Source organism: Sinocyclocheilus rhinocerous, unplaced genomic scaffold (assembly GCF_001515625.1).
Source record: "Sinocyclocheilus rhinocerous isolate Xijiao unplaced genomic scaffold, SAMN03320098_v1.1 scaffold2032, whole genome shotgun sequence".
NCBI classification, from domain to species: domain Eukaryota; kingdom Metazoa; phylum Chordata; class Actinopteri; order Cypriniformes; family Cyprinidae; genus Sinocyclocheilus; species Sinocyclocheilus rhinocerous.
Window position 1 is genome coordinate 406,358 of NW_015634013.1, and position 18,110 is coordinate 424,467.

The window sequence follows — 18,110 nt, forward strand, 5'->3', positions numbered from 1 at the left end:
TAGTTATTATTATATATTATATTATATATATATATATAGTATGATAAAGTATGTAGTGTTGTAAAGTATGTACATACTGTAATATATAATATGTATATATAGTACAGTGCATTTTACTTTGTTAGTTTGTTATTGTTTGTTTACTTATTTATTTGTCTAAATTATGGGAAACAGTCAACAGTTCCCATAAGAAAAACAGCTTAATAAGCATACTAAATAAGATGAAGAATTGTTATTGAAAATATAAAGTGGATGTATATACATTGAGGATTAGGGGATTGAAACTTATCATTAGCTTAGTGGAAAAAACAATAGAAGTACCCAACATCATAGAAAACAAGTGTGTGTGTGTGTGTGTGTGTGTGTGTGTGTGTGTGTGTGTGTGTGATCGATCTACTTAGCTCCTCCAAGCTTTATTATTCAATGAAAGCGGTTTATGAGCAGTCAGTGTCTTCTGTAAACAATTATTCATGGACTGTGATTCCCTTCAACCCAAGAGCAACAACCCATATATTGCAGATATAGCAAGCTTGTACAGTCTCATTTATAGAAGTGCAAGACCTTTTTTTCTGTGAATGCTGCTAATGGATTTTTAACACATAAAGCTTCTGTCCACACATAGCCTACGTACATACACACAGCTGCTGTTGCTCAGAAACCATCTGCCGTGTTTACTGTACACTGGAACAGCAGGTGAATTAGGTTTCTCCAGCCCAACTGTATTCTGTCTTAGTCTTTCATCATAGACAGAGAGAGAGAGAGAGAGACAGGTCTTAATCTCACTATAAAGCTGACCCTCGTTTACTGCGGCTTTATTCGTATTGACTGGGTCCATCTGCGCTCTCTCTCTCTGTATCTGCCTCTGTGTCGTGAGAGCTAATTTGTCCTTCATCCTCATTTCTAATAGGAAGTCATTTGGGCCACATAAGGATTCATTATCCTAACAAGTCTTAGAACAGATGGGCTCACATTACCAGGCTAGAGCATTCACCTTGTGAAAGAAATTAGATGAATAAAGGGGGATAACAAATAATAGACAAAACTGTGACATTGTGCCGAAAGGGAAACAGAGAAGGAAAGAAAAAGAATATTGCCAGAAACTGTACACAAGTATATGCAAATGCAAAGTAGATGTATTTATATGGTAAATTATATATAAACATATATATAAAAACATAATTATACATTGTAAAAAATAAATGTATTGTTGAATAAAATAGAAATGTTTTTAATGTATTGATTTTATTATTTTGTATGAATATATTAACAAGTCTTAGAACAGATGGGCTCACATTACCAGGCTAGAGCATTCACCTTGTGAAAGAAATTAGATGAATAAAGGGGGATAACAAATAATAGACAAAACTGTGACATTGTGCCGAAAGGGAAACAGAGAAGGAAAGAAAAAGAATATTGCCAGAAACTGTACACAAGTATATGCAAATGCAAAGTAGATGTATTTATATGGTAAATTATATATAAACATATATATAAAAACATAATTATACATTGTAAAAAATAAATGTATTGTTGAATAAAATAGAAATGTTTTTAATGTATTGATTTTATTATTTTGTATGAATATATTACTTTTATATATTATATATGTTATTTAGTAAAAATCTTATATATATATATAAAAATATATAATTATTAAATTTGAACTGTTTTCTTTATTAGATAGATAGATAGATAGATAGATAGATAGGCTTACTTGGTGTCTAATGTACTAATACCCACTGGCAAACTTGAATTGCTACCTTGCACATTTCAGAACTCAACGGCGCACAAAATCGAGTATATTTCTGGACTACAGAAATTAGAATGAAGGGGTAGTTGGGGGGAATGAAAAGATTGCCCAAGAGGAAAGGTGAGATGCAGCAGGGAGGTAAAGTATGAAAGAAAAAGATGTAGATCTTTTTCAGGCCTGTATTGACTCTCCTCTCACATAGCTGATCGATAGCTCGGGTAGTAAGAGGTGCTTTGTGATTGAGGCTTATGGTTTGAATGAAGCTTAGAAGGGGTATGAAGCCACACTTCAGTGAGAGAGCACTGTTAGGAGTGTCCCAAATCCCTGCTGTCCTCTCAAATGCAACACATCCAATAACACTTCAGGGTCACAGGTCAGAATCGGATTTTATTAGCATTAGCATTGTGCTGACTATGCCTTTGGTGTACTCGACAATTAGTGATTGGCTATTTTATTGGTTTCCATTCAAAAGAATAAGGGTTTTTTACCAAACAGTGTTTGGTTTCCAATGTTGTTATATTTTATTTTAATGCACAACAAGTCCAAACAAAGTAGTCATAATGATATCCAAAATCATAAAAAGTTCCCAGGAGGACATGAAGGTAAGACTACTAATGCACTTAGAAACTTAACAATTTATCATCAAGGTGCTGGCCGGTTCACTTCTAGAGATTTACATGTTCATCCAATAAATGTGTGATAGGCCCATAAACATGACTAGTGTAAGGCTGACGCATCACATGATGAATAGCTGGCGGTCAGCGCGACTCTTTTGTCGTGGGGTTGTGCCAATAAAAACGGACTCTGTGCGTCAATTCACCAGCGAATCAATCAACGCTCATAAACCATACTGTCATTTTACTGGATTTCTCTCTCGACCCGTTTCTCTCTCTTTTATGTCTACTCTCTGTGTAAATCAAATTTAATGGCCTATAATAATCACAACAAAATGCTTACATGCGCTTGTACTGTGAGTGCGTAAACAGAGACAGAGCTAGCGCAAATGCTAATGCCTGTGTGATAAGATTCCTCCCTTGTTTTGAGGAAAACAAATGACAGCGGCAAAGTATATGTAGTAGTCATAATCAGGCTGATTTATTCTTATACAGAATCATGAAATGGGAGATAAAGACGGAATAGGACGAGGGTGTCGAGGACAGTTGGGAAATCGGAGTCAGCCCCTCTGTGGCTATGATCGGAAGTCTTGTTTTTCAACCACTCAAGGGTTATTTCGCTATACTCGGGTTTTGAATTTATTCCATGAATGCAACAGTCCCGGATAGTTAATATAACGTCGGGATGAAGATAAGGGTGTGCTTTATGCTTAGTACATTCATGTTCATCTTCCTTCCCCGTCCTATGAGAAGCTGAAGTGTTTTGCCAGAAACGGCGCCAGGTTTATGTAACCATAGCAGCGGTGGCTGAGGGGATATTCCTCAAAGGGTTTGGGAAATGAGGTCTGTGTCGTTTAATGTAATCTCCGCAGTCTTTTGTTAAGGTGTGAATGTTTAATGGCCGATGGAGGGCCTGTCATCTGTTTTGAAAGCGGAACATGGAAATTGTGTGCGCGACAAACATCCCACGTCCCACTTCACTCATTGCTGGTTCTTTATTGTATGTTCTTTTGGTTTTGAGAGCCTACCCTTATGGGCCCACAGATGAGGGAACTCTCCAGCTCTTCAATTATATATCAGGCTTGTGAATATAAATCAGTATTGGGGAATACAGTAACTAACTAAAAGTAGCAACACTAATACAATTTTTCAGTAGCTTTAAGGGATAGTTTACCTAAAAATGAAAGTTCTGTCATAATTTACTATCCCTCAAGTTGTTCCAAACCTGTATGAGTTTCTTCTGTAGAACACAAAATAAGATATTTTGAAGAATGCTGTTAACCAAAGTATGTGGAAAAACTACAATCAAAGTCAATAGCTACTCTCAACCGTTTGCTTACAAACATTTTTCATGAAGGGCCATATGAAATCCATTTTATTTTTTCCCAAATTCCGTTTTATTTCTTTTTTTTTTCAAATTCCATTTTTTTTCAATTTTCTAGACTGTTTTAATGGTTATATTAGATTTTATTAAACAAAAAGCATGTCTAATTAATTGAAATCATGAAACTTACAACATTAAACAGCAATTTATTAAAAGTTTAAACAAAAATTGCATTCTTTTTAAATAAAAAATGCTTATTTTTTTCTCAAATTCAGTTTTATTTTTTACCAAATTCTGTTTTCCTGTAATTTTCTGGATTCCATTTTAATGGATTCATTAATAATTAATTAATGATCAAAACCATCTCTAACTGATTTTATTTAAAAAAATATGTATTATTATTTAATTAGTTTATTTTTCCTGTGTTGTGTTGTGTACATTTTTCTGCTAAATAAATTCTGGCAAATATTTTTTTAAATTTAAAAATAATGTTTTAATAATAATTTTATTAATAGTAGTAGTACTGTCATTACATTAAGTAATATTTCTGTCACGGTTTATTCAAGTTAAACTGAACATTTATTTTGATGGGTTGCTGTGAAGACCTTTGGTTTCTGTTTGTATATGATATAATATGATAGTTTACTCAAAAGAAATGGTAAAATGCTAATGAAGAGACTCTCAGAGCAGTTCTATAGATTATGTTCATGTGTTCATGTGCTCATATATTGAGGCGGCAGAGGCTGAAATCACAGCGAGCGTCACACGCGCTTCAGTGTGTAAACAAAACCGCACATCTGCGCCATTCATTCACACAGAGACACATAGAACACATTTAAATAGTCTTTTGCAGCTTATTCACAGACACTAGTCCATGTCGCGTTTTGGTTTAAGTGCACTGACCTACTCTTGATTTATCCATCCAAAATTTGGCAAATTCCGTGACACAGAAGAAAGAAACGTATACAGGTTTGGAACAGCTTGAACAAAATGACTGTATACATTTTATTTTATTGTATAACATCTTATTATATAAAATAAAATATAATTTAATCAGCAGTGTTTATTTGATAGATCATATCATCTGATGTAAACATAACATACATGCAGTATGTATATGAATAACAACATGCACTGAGACCTTAGAGTATAAAAATTGGCACGAGAAGAGGTTTGTGGTTTACAAATGTGCACATAAATTCAAGAGCACAATCTGGCTGTTGAAAGCATTTGTACAGTATGTGTGTGCGAAACTAGCTGCTAGGGCAATTTGCCGAGAGGTGTCCGTCCCCTGTAGTGGAGGTGGAAGTGAGTGCCGAGAGAAGAGAGAGCCGAGGGAACCGACCTCCAGCGCACATCCACACACTTATACCTTGACACAAACACAATGTAATCCACAGAAATAAATAGAGAAGGACCGAGAACACAGAGAAGAAAAAAACAGTGAAGAACAGAATGTGTCTGTAGGAGATGAGGAACAGCGTCTTCACTACTTCCTGATTTTGATGTCGCGCACCACTGTGGTTCCTCACCTCATGAATATTAATAAGTCGCTTCATCGCCATAGGTGCATTTCTCTTCTTCTCTTCTGGTTCCACCCCTTCAGATCCTTTTATGTAGACCTGATAAAAGAAAGAAAGGATTGTCTTTTGGGATACAAAGAATAGACACACACAAGGCATTGCCATCTAGTTCCCTGAACAGCCAAAATGAAAAAGTCCCTTTCACATGACCTTTTAAAGTATTTCATGAGGGTTTAAGTGGTGTTTGCTTGAACTGTGAGTGTTGTTTGGCACTTTACTTACTGGGAACATTGTGAAAGTCCAATGAAATGTAAGTGACAGATCTTTTCTTCTGTATTGGTAAGTATACCCGAGTGTAAGGATTATAAAAAAAGGGAAAATGTTGGGCGAAGACTTTGTTCTATCGATTGATGATTGGATTTTGAGGTGAAATGGCTCAAATTTACAAGTGGACAAAACTGTTGGAAAAGTCCTGCATACATCTGTTGTTTTCACAGGAAGGTTTAGGTTGATTAAACATTACAAGGTCAAGATATTTTTAAAAAGTTAAACGTATGAACAGATGAACTGATGACAGTAAGATCTACTGTATAACAGGGATGTCCAAACCTGTTCATGGAGGGCCACTGTCCCGCAGGGTTTTGATCCAACCCTAATTAAACACACCTGAACCTCAGTAATCAGGGTCTTCAGACTCACTAGAAACTTCCAGGGAGTGTGTTGGAGCTGGTTGAAACTAAACTCTGCAGCATGTTGGCCCTCCAGGAGCAGGATTGGACACCCCTGATCTATAACATATGGAGCCGCAAAAGCAGGAATCTCCAACTCTGCTCCTGGAGAGCTACCATCCTGCAGACTTCATTTCCAACCCTGCTCCAACACACCTGTCTGTAATTGTCAAGTAGCCCTGAACTCCTTGATTAGCTGGTTTCAGGTGTGTTTGATTGGGGTTGGAGCTGAAATCTGCAGGACAGTAGCTTTCCAGGATGAGAAGAAAGAGATGGGAAGAGAAACTGCAAAATACTTGCGTTCCCTCAAGAAACTTCAAGTTTGCTTCTCAAACTTTTGTGATGGAAATAATATGAGGTGAGAGGAAAAACTATATTTCATGTATTGTGTTTCTCAGGAGAATGCAATAGTTTTGTGAGAGAACAAATTTTTTGAGAGCAAACGCAAAGTTTCTCGGGTTGAGCCATGTTCTCTTTGGGGAACGCAATTACATGCATTTAGAAAACAGGTATATTATAATTTCATGTTAACTTTAAAGATGAAAAGAGAAAAGACATAAAACAGCAAACATGCTTTTTTTCCTACAAGCATTTCCTTTCTCTCACATTGTCTCTTCCTGTGACGGTTGTTGGACAGTGTTATTGCGAGACCCCGTGACGCTGCAGGCTTTGGAACAGCTGCGGAGCCGGCAGGCTTTTTGGGTTGAGTCCTGCTACTGTTTCGTGAAAACTGCATCAGACAGTGCGTAGGCACTCCTGTCTTCTCTCCTCCTCTCTTCTCTAACTCTTCTTAGCTATTCCCTTTCCATTCCTAAAGAGTACCAGATGCAAAGAAACAAGCCAGCTTTCATCTTAGGCTCTCAAAAAACCTTTCATCCTGGCATGAATGTGTGTGCGTGTGACAGAGAGCGATACATACTAGATGTTTCTGAGCCATTTCCATCAAGATTTCAATTGTCATCATCAACGCTGTTACTTACGGAACATTCTGGATGAGAGAGACGTCAGACGAGCACCCACAATCATCTCTTGCATTTTAGAAGGACAATTTTCATTATCCTGAGAGTGCTTACCGTCTTCGCACACACACACAGATACACACACCTGCAGTCGAGAGCTACTCAGAACCCTTCCTGTTGCCAAAAAATACCTGCTTTGCCTAAAAGCATTGTGGGTAATTTCTGTTATTGTCTCTCACTTGCTATTTCTTGCTTTCTGTCTGTCTTTCCCCTGTTTATCTCTCTCTTGTTTTTTTGTGAGTGTAGAAAGCTTGTTGAGATTGCATGAGTGTGTCTGATGAAGGGTGATCAGTCCACAGGCACGTCACCGGTAAAATAACGGCAGATAAGAGGGTTCTGATGAAAGGTGCTGGACCGGGCCCTGCTGTCTTTGGTGTAGAGTGCTGTCAGGGTCTCTGGGGCGCCTCGCTTTGGGTTTTATCGCCTTGCTGGAAAGTGGAAACAGCAGGAAGAAGTATCTCACTCCAAACGGAATGCCTGTGCAAAGAAATGAAACTTTGTGGCATATGTTGATGCTGATTCGCAGAAATGTGGAGAAAGGTGGCTCTGGGACATCATGCACTTTGTAAATGTGATGCTGTGTGATTTTTGATGTTAATTGTATTCTGTAATTGCAGAATACATGTTTGCTTTACAGCTCTGTGAGTTTTGATTGCAAACGTGTGTGTGCCTAATGTTCTCCTATGGACTTGAAATAAGCCAGATTAGGGGCGTAAGTCAACTACTCAGAACACCCTGAAAGCCACATAGCAACTTGCAAAAAAGAACTATGAGGCAGCTCTCCTGTTGCTTTATATAATAACTATAGGTTCAGCTAGAGAGTTCTCTGTCATTGCTTTTTTGCCTGTTCTCCATTGGGGCCTTGGGAACCCATGTAAGACTAATTTTATTTCTGTTAAGATTATCCCAAGAGGATAGTAAAACCTGAAATCACATATAGACTTAGGGAGTATGACTTCGGTCAGTAACCAACCACCCAGATCACCTTAAAAAAACACATTAAACATTTAGAATGTCTTAGCAATACCCTGAAATCATAATGAAAAGTTTGACAGGATTTTCCCACTTATATATTTTCTTTATAATGTAACATCTAGTTCTCTCTTGTTGCTGTATATTATAACTGTAGGTTCAGTTAGAGAGCCTTGTTATCTCTTCTTTTGCCTGTTCTCCATTGGGGCCTTAGGAACCCATTTAAGACTTTTTTTTGTTTTGTTTTTTTATTTCCGTTAAAATTATCCCAAGGGGATAGTAAAATCTGAAATCACCTATAGACTTGGGGCATGGGTCAGTAACCAATCACCCAGATCACCTTAAAAACACTTTAAAAACATTTAGAATGTCTTAGCAATACCCTGAAATAGTAATGAAAAGTTTGACTGGATTTTCCCACTTTTCTTCAGAAAATTTTAAATGTAGTTCTCTCTTGTTGCTGTATAAAATAACTGTAGATTCAGTTAGAGAACCTTGTCATTTCTTCTTTTGCCTGTTCACCATTGGGACCTTGGGAGCCTGTCTAAGACTGAATGGCATGAATTATATTCTGACCTCTCTGTCTTCCTTCTCTCTCGTCTTCCTCTCTCGTCTCATGGTGCTAGAATAAAGCATAAAGTTTGAGTTGTGGAGGGTACTGCGATGGTGCTCTGGAGAGCTGAGCTGGCCCGATTCAGACACGCCACCCAGGGATCATAAATCTGCTCCTCGCGTCAGTGCGGCGATCAGCTTGTGGGCCCCTTTAGTCTCTCCCACTGTGTAGATGTGCAGGGAGTGGAGACGGAGAACAGGTTTATTGCCTGCCTTATGGAGATTAGCTCCATCCCAAATTAGTCACTTATCCTATGCCTGACACTTTAGTGAAGATAAGCACTCTGTCTAGGGGACAGCTGCATTTGCACACTTTGATTTCACCGTAGCACTGCAGAGAAAAACAGTCACAAATCTTAAAATGAATTTACAGATTCCTCTGTGTAGGCCTCCATTGTTGTGCAATGTTTTTGTCACACTTTTTTGATAAATTGATGTTAAAGATGCATACATTGGCATTAATAAATGCTAGTTAATATGAAATCAAAATTGAGCCAATTTAGTTCTCGATGCGCATTCATGGTCTTATTGTGAACTACTTTTCTAATCAGATGACATCATCAAGTCCTGTCATTTTTTTAGCCCCTCCTTTCTAAAAACTTAGCTCCATTCTGGTGTGCCACACCAACTTTTTATAATCCAATCAGTTAACAAATAATAAAGTCCTACATTTAATTGTATTAAATATCCCGTTTCATACAGAAATGCATCAAATTATGTAAGTAAACTGGGTTGCAAACACAAGGGGTGTAACGGTACACATTCGTACCAAAAACTTTAGGTACAGGTCTTTCGGATCGGTACGCATGTGTATATTGACTTTTTAAATGTTCAATCATTTAGTGCCATTGCCACTGCTCAATCTATTTACAAAGCAGACATTGTAAACAGCTTGGCAAATAGTAGCGCCACAGATATCTCTCTTCTATCCAAATGAAAAAGTTACCCACTCTTGGGAAATAAAACTTACGCACACACAGGTGGAAAATCCTAACCTCTCACTCCCCCAAAGGACCCAACCCTACCCCACTTTCTCCAAGCCTCTCGATAAATGAAAAGACCCTTTCTCTCTGCTCAGCACTGATGGAGAGATACGCTTGTCGCTGCAGACCAGGATATAAACTGGCAATCCTCGCTCGGGCTCATCACTTTAAAACCTATGAAAATGGGGGATCAGAGCTAATCTCCTCCACCCACGAATAGTGCTACGTTTGATTGGATAATCTGTCAAGCGGCAGATAAGCTCAGCTCTTTCTCTGACTGAGGGAAGAGGATGTGAGACAGCTCATAATTCCCACCCAGAGCAAAAAAGTCACTCCTTAACTCCACTCCACACTGACTTATTTCCCTTGGTTTGATGGGTTACGACTTAAAGATCCATACAATTAGAATATTTGCCTTTTTTATCTTAAAGTGTTTTTGAGATATTTTGAGGTAAACCATAACATATGAATTGCACAAGCATGCTTTTCAAGCCCAACTTTTTACAAAAATGAGTTTTAGGTTTAAAATGATACTATTCAGAAGTATCTGGATGCTTTCTGGTTGTCGTGATATAGTTTGTATATATTTAAATATGGCTTAAAGGGATAGTTAACCAAAAAATGAGACGAAAACAGATATTTTGAAGAATATTTCGACTATTTTGTCCATGTAATGAAAGTTAATGGGGTCCAAAAGAACCCCTTTGAACCCAATTGACTTTCATTGATGGAGATAAAAAGCACCAAAACATTTTTCAAAATATCTTCTTTTGTGTTCCAAAGAAGAAAGTCATGCATGATTTTCATGAATGACATGAGAGTGAGTAATGACAAAGAGTGATGACAAATTATTAATTTATCCTTTTAGCGGGTGTGTAGCATGGAATGTCTACCGTTTTCCCAATCCTGTCAGGTTGGCCTTGTTAGTGTGGCTTCAGTCCGAGCAATCAGGGCTTATTGTTGGACGGGGCTGAAGGTGAGCACCTGCTCTTAACCTGGCTGGAATATAAATGAGGGATTAACATAGCCGTTCAAGTGGCTTCTGTTCTCCTGATATCCCCAGTTGTGTTTTTCACGAAAGGCCCAGTCTGCTCTCGCATGAGTGAAACCCACCTGCTCACTGTCTGCTCCGGTTTTTGGCTCCTGGCCAGTCAGACACGTCGGGAGAACAGGAGCTATGTGCTAATGTCTCCCCGACAGATTCCCCCGCAGAAGCTCATTTGGGGTTTGCTCACGCAGCGGGAGGACAGGAAGGGTTGGAGAAAAGAATGATGGAAGACACTGAAAAAGGCAGACATGCTGGAGAAAGAATGAAAGAAAGAGACCTGAATGAATGAACAAACAAATGAAAGAAAGCGAGTGAACAACCAAAAATGAATGAATGAATGAATGAAAGAGAATTAAGTAGCATACTTTAAAATATGAAATGTTATTTTTCTAATTGTTTTATCAGTTGTTGTTTTATTATTATATTTTAATATGTGATGTAATAGACTATATATTGAATAATAATAATAAATTAAATGATTAAAATAATGAACAAACAAACAAGAATGAACAAACGTGTGTGTGTGTGTGTGTGTGTGTTTATGTATAATGTATGTATATATGTATTTAATTTAATTCATATTATACAAAACGCATCTATCATGTCATATATTAAATAATAATAATAATAATACATTAAATTATTAAAATAATGAACAAACAAGAATGAATCAATGAAAGAGATCAAAGCATTTTTTAATATTATTTTTTCAATAATAATAATAATTATTATTATTATTATTATTATTATTATACAAATGCATTTATTATAAAAACTTTGCATTATAATTTTTTTTATTGCATTTCAAAATAAATTACAGAAAACACAGTATGATGTTCTTCAGGGAAACCCTGCAAAGGATCTCTGTTTGTACCCCTGATTGGGTTTTTGGGCTTAAATTAATTTTAGGCTTTTTATTAAATTATGTTCCTGCGGACTTTTAATGGAGATACAGAACAAGAGATATAATTAACCACAGAACAGAAGGAAGAAATGTGACACAACTCTCGTAGCATTCCATGGTGTCTTTCTTCTCATTGTATTTATAAAACAAAATACAAAAATAATAAACAATAAGTTTAGCTTAAATCACTTGTCGCTGTGCTGGTTTCAAGTAATTAATTTGAGGCTTTTTATTAATAATAATGTTCCTGTGGGTGTTTAATGGAGAAACAGAACAAACGATATAATAAACATAGAACAGGAGGAAGAAATGTAGCATGTTCATCCAAATGACTACATTTACATTAAATATCTGCTCGATTCTAGATGACCCTTGGATCATATCTGTCATAGTGTTGATCAAAGTCATTATGGCACAGTGTTCATAGTTAGTTCACTAATTAGGCTGTATAAATTAACTGTCATTATTCCATCCCTTTCAATTTGCATTAACATGAAGAGCACACTTGTTCTGTGACCCTGCTCTTGTCCTGTCGTCTCCTCACTGCCCTGCTCTTGTTCTAATTTTTGTTCCAACAGACCTTAGTCAGAGTTGAAGCCATATTTAATTTGCCATGAATGAAAATGAGGCTGTGAGGGACAGAAGTGCAGACTGTTGAATTGATTGTATTGTTTCAAAGGAAAAGTTCACCCAAAAATGAAAAACTGCTGAAAATGTACTCACCCTCAGGCCATCCGAGATGTAGATGAGTTTGTTTCTTCAGATTTTGAGTAATTTAGCATTATGTCACTTGTTCACCAATGGATCCTCTTCAGTGAATGGGTGCCGTCAGAATGAGAGTCCAAACTGCTGATTATAAACATCACAGTAATTCCCAAGTTATCTACACAACATTTTGTGAGGCGAAAATCTGTGTGTTTGTACAAGAAACACGTTTATACCGTTGCTTTGGCTGAAATACTCCATAATATTGCTTTCTCCAGTGAAAAATGCTGTTTGTTCATAGTAATGAGTAATATTTTGTATTTTATTTCTGTTCTCAGACATGACACCCCTGCTATGGTTGTGTAGTTTTGGTACGAACGTCTCACACAGATGCTGCCCGTCTGTGTCATATCTTCTCTTGTGTACTTGTGTGGGAGTTTAAAGGTGTCAACAAGCTATCAGGTGCCCTGCTTTAACAACCTCAATCAGATGCTTCACCAATCATATCTTTGAAGTGTCTCCATTTCTCAGCGTGCGTTTAGCTGTCCAGCAATGTAGACGCGAGCCACGCTGAATTTCACATTTGATGCGAGTTCAACAATTATCTGTAATCTCTCTTTCGCTCAGGCCAGAAAGCACTTTTCTCATTTGAAGTCTGTTTCGGTTCAATTGTCTGCATTAGAGTGCAGCAAACAGTATTGAACTCTTGACTGCATTACCCTTGATCTAGATAAGTACCAAGCATGAAACAAAACGGCACCCACTGTTTTTATCAGCCTGGGATGAGGCGGGTGGTGAAGGGACCAGCAGAGACCAATAGAAAACAAATTAGCTTAGTATCTGATGGCTTACAGGAGTGTTAAGGCAGCATGAAATAATAAATGTCGATGGTGTTATTGTTCATGATTTATCAGTGCACGTTATTACAAAGAAGAAAAAACTAGAAAAATTAACCATCATTTTTTGCACATCACAATATGCCAATCACAGCATTTTGCATATTTGTAGAGTGTACAGTGACCACTAAACATTAAATTTGACCATTGTCCCAGGAAACCAGTTTCATTTGCTGTCTGTCTGTCTATATTAATGAAATGTATAAATTAATACAATAAAATAAATATAGTAAAATAATATACTAAATTAATAAATAATAAATCCAGCTTATAAGTTTCTCGTAGTATTCCATGGTCTCATTCTTGTCATAAAAAAATACAATAAGTAAAAAAATAGTAAAATAAATATAAACCCGGTTTCACAGACGGGGCTTAGACTAAGCCAGGATTAGACTTTACACTTTATTCTTTAAATTAAATTAAATTAAATCACTTGTCACCATGTTGGTTTCAAGTCTCTCACAGCATTCCATCCCTTTCCTCTCAACATAAAAATAATAATATAAATTAATTAATAAAAATAATAAATTCAACTTAAATCGTTTGTGTTGTAATTTTTCCATAAAATGTTGTGATAATCAAGAATCAAGAAAAAATACAATATATGACCAAAAGTGTATGGATACCCAAAACACCATACCTGCATGTGCTTGCTGAACATTTAATTTTCATTTAATTCTCTAGAATGTCATATAATGTATGCCAGAGCATTAATATTTGGTCTTCATTGGAATTAAGGGGCCTATTCAAACCCTTTAATTAGAAGGAAATGTCCATATATTTTTAGCCCTGTAGTGTCTCTCAACAGTCTGTGCCATTACAGGATTAAATCATAGCCTACATTAAGCCTTCAGTATCCTGACCGACTGTGTCCTTCACTCACAATTATCATGCGATCTCTGGCGGACTTGTAAATTATTCAACACTTCATGTACTAAGCCGCTCTCGTTTACTTTTGGTAATGCATGCAGTGAAAATTGTTTTATCAGCTTTTTGTGTATGTGTGTGTGTGCGTGTTATACTCTATATTTTATGCGTTGTCCTTTCGGCGTTCAGCTTGAATGAACATTTAGGTCTTTATAAATGTTACACGAGCCCTTTCCCCTGCGTCTTTTAATATTCGTCGTTTACAGAGCAACACATATCATTGTATGTTTACATCTTAGTGTATGTTTGCGTGCATTTGCCGGTTTGTTATTAGAATATTCATCTTCTGTGCTAATCTTCCCTCTGCTGAAAATGCTCTGTTAATTTTTCCATGCCCAGTGGGCTGTTTAAACTAAAGAGATAGTGTGTTAAATATTAGTCTGCTTGAACAATATATGTTTGACATGTTTACTTGAAGAACAAAAAAGCAGAGTAAATGCTACTCCTGTGCAGCCCAGTCAGCCAATTACAGGCCAAATTCCCTAGAGAAAGAGCAGTTAACTTGAATTTACCTTCTTTTTGCTTGATTGCGCCATCTAGATATGTGAAATTATGTCTTTCCAGAGCTGCTCCGGGGTAAAGATAGATTGCATATTCTCAGTTAGAGGAACAGAGGGAGAGAGTGAGAATTAGATTTGTATTCCTGCACACAGGAGAAAGGTTTTTGTTTCATGCATTGATTCTCAGCACTGAGAGATTCAAAACAACAGTTGGCACTGAATTCATATCATCCCTCTTCAGTTCGAGCTAATGACCAAATTAGAATTGTATTGAACTAAGACACTGGCATAAAACATTTTCATAATATCAATACACATACATAGTGTAGTGTGCTTCAGCAAATGCCCTTTGTTAGTGTATGAATAGATTAGCCTTGAAGTCTGATTCATTTTAGCTAATTGATTTGAGTCATCACTCAAGTGTTCACAAAATGTGCTCCCTCAAAAGTACCACCATTATTTTTACTTAAATATTTGGTTAAATACCACTGTTTATCACTGTTTTATTGAAACCAATATGCTGTTGTGTTGTGTATTTTTTTTTCCATAAATAGTAGATGTTTTTGAAGTATAATAACAATATATCTGTACCATATCATCTGCACATTGTCTGTTTTTGTCATGTCAGTTTTTATTATGTTTTAGCATGTCGGTTAACATTGGTTTGTTTTTTTTGTTTTTTTCAGTTGAAATATATTATTTATTTAATTAATCGTTTCCCTTACTCACTTACAAGGTTAATCACTTTAATAATTAAATTAATAATTTTACTATTTATTTAATAATTCATAATAAACTAATATAACTGATTTGATGACAGCATTTATTAGCAGTAAATTTCCTATGTTCTAGCAGAAAATCAATGCTTATACTGTCAAGTGCATTTCTATGTGACAAAAATGCAGTAGGCTATTAGTTTGTTGCATTTGCTGTGAATTCAGTAATATATCATTATTTGTTTTTGTCCTCATTTATTTATTTATTTACTTACTCCAACTGAAGGCCCTATAACACAGCGAAACATTCACAGGGGACCTTGAGGGCCGGGTAGGCTGGATTTGTCCAGGGACGAATTTTAACCCCAGTCCAGCCCTGTACCCGTCACTATGCAACAAATAATGGCGTGGCGGGCGCACTGGTTTCCTTTGCATTGAAGCAATAACGAAAAGTCAAAAAATGCCTGAAGACTCGCATCGTGTCTACACCAGATGCGACAAAATACTATAGAACCCATTATAATCGGTGATGCGGCCTACACTGGATGTGGCACAGCACAGCACGACAAATCCCCGACAGTAAACTGATGCCTCGTTCTATTTATGACGTAGGCCTACTGTTTGACAAAGTACAAATGATTTGCAATGGTCACTTTGTCGCATCCAGTGTGGACAGCCTCAAGCTGTTGGCTTACCTCTGGCCTTTTTTTCATAATTTATTTGTTTAATTTTTTTGGCTAGTAGAAATTATGAATGGCCGGTAACTTAAAAATTTAGTAGCCAAATTGGCTGGTGAGTGAAAAAGTTCATTTCAAACCCTAATACGTATATACGTATATATATATAGCCATAACATGGAATTAATTATCTGTTCATCAGTATCAGCCAGAATTTTATTGTTGTGCATTTACTGAAAAGCAAGAGTATATAACTGCTTAAATTTAGTAAATAATCACTGAATTTGCAGTTTGGGTGAACTATCCCTTTAAATTTTCTTCCCTCAAGTTGAGTTATTTGCAAATGTATAACAGTGAATGAATTATGCGTTAACAAATCAAACATCACTAGAATGGATGACAATTTAGCAGTAATCACTGTGGGATGTGTGTATGTGTGTTTGTATTTTCCCTGATGTCTTTAGATTCTAGTTCATTCCATCAGCAAGTCCTTAGTGTTTAATTAGGCAGCTTATGGAAAGCCCTCTGGATTCCCACAAACTGGCCCTTCATCTCCCGAACACATCTACACACATCATGCACTCTCAAACACACACACACACACACACACACACACACACCCTGGAGACATTTACTAACCTTCACATACGCCAGCCGATATTAGTATGCAACAGTGTTTGCGGAAGAGAATGTTTCCATGGCTAGAAGGAATCTTTAGAAACATAAGCTCTGTTTAACCAGCCATTAAACCTTGATGAGCGCAAATACGGTTGCCCTCAGCTACACCGTGTGGAAAAATGGCACAGGAGGCATAGGTGTGAAAATGAAGGGAGAGGAAGATTGCGTGGTGTTGGGAAGAGTGAGACTTTGATGGTAGAATCTTTTTTTCGGATCCAGATTTCTAATTCAGCTGTCCAGACTTCCAGTCCAGCAATGGGCTTTGTAGAAGAAGAAAAAAAGATGTGAATGAAAGCAAAGCAAAGAAAAGACGTCTGCCATGTTCGGGTGCAGAAAGGTGGATGGAGATCGCTAAGGATCCTTCCTTTGAATGAACTGAACGAGGGATGTGCTTGAGAAAGAAAAGGCATCTCTTTTATCAGTCCAGACATGATAGAAAGCTCACCGCTGAGAGAAATAAAACATACACAGATAGAGTCCCGCTGTCTTTGTCGCAACCTTGGCATCAGTTCGTTTGTGAGAACATACTGTGTCCAATGTGCTTGTTTCATCAAAAGGGATTGGTGCTGCTTATGTGGGCAAAGGAGATTAGTTTTGGACATTTTGTTTTGTGTTTCCAAGTATTACAAGAAACACATGTGGCAAGCCCATGTAATCTGTTTTTATTTTTCATAGGCTTAAAAAAATACAGCCCAGATATCATAATGAAAGAGGCAAGATTGGGATATTTTATAATGGTGTCGTGTTTATTCTGAGTCATTATCATACAATCTTTTGCAACCAAACGTATGACTATTACAGTATAGTCTTATTTATAATTATTCCACACACTAAGACGGGACGAGGCGGTCTGACTCGCATAAAAAACATCCAATTACATTTTCTGTGCAGTTTCGGGCTTCATTTAATGCTTCAAATAAAATTATTCCTTTCAGTTTGTTCTTTCGCTGCCATGCCAATTTTTTTATTACAGACACAGGATTGTGGGATATTATTAGCAGGGAAGTGACCAAATAAAGGCATTTAAATGTAAGAAAGTTTGGGATGGATGGATGCATGGATGGAAATGAAGATGGGTGGATGGATACATGGTTGGTTGGTTGGATGGATATGATGATGGATGGATGGATGGATGGATGGATAGATGGATGGATGGATACATGTTTGGTTGGTTGGTTGTTGGATGGATACATGGATGGATGGATAGATGGACGGACGGATGGATGGATACATGGTTGGTTGGATGGATGGATAGACAGAAAGATGGATACATGGATGGATGGATGGATGGATGGATGGATGAATATGTTGATGGTTGGATGGATGGATGGATGGATGGATACGTGGTTGATGGATGTATGGAGACGTGGTTGGTTGGATGGCTGGATGGATGGATAATAATAATAATAATAATTAATTACATTTATGTAGCGCTTTTCTGGGTACTCAAAGTGCTTTACATGAAGGGGGGGGGGGCAATCTCCTCAACCACCACCAGTGTGCAGCATCCACCTGGATGATGCGACGGCAGCCA

The 18,110-nt window shown here is 37.1% G+C and overlaps 1 protein-coding gene and 1 long non-coding RNA gene across 3 annotated transcripts in view; one reads left to right on the plus strand and one right to left on the minus strand.

The window, feature by feature from the left end:
* The window catches only part of kcnd2 (potassium voltage-gated channel, Shal-related subfamily, member 2), a 128,533-nt gene that overhangs the window by 62,684 nt on the left and 47,739 nt on the right, over positions 1-18,110 (plus strand). The window lies entirely within an intron of this gene.
* LOC107745001 (uncharacterized) lies at positions 4,854-5,555 on the minus strand. Its single transcript, XR_001640553.1, has 3 exons — positions 5,494-5,555; positions 5,221-5,310; positions 4,854-5,060 (listed from the first exon to the last, which is right to left on the minus strand). It is a non-coding gene; the product is annotated as an uncharacterized LOC107745001 (long non-coding RNA).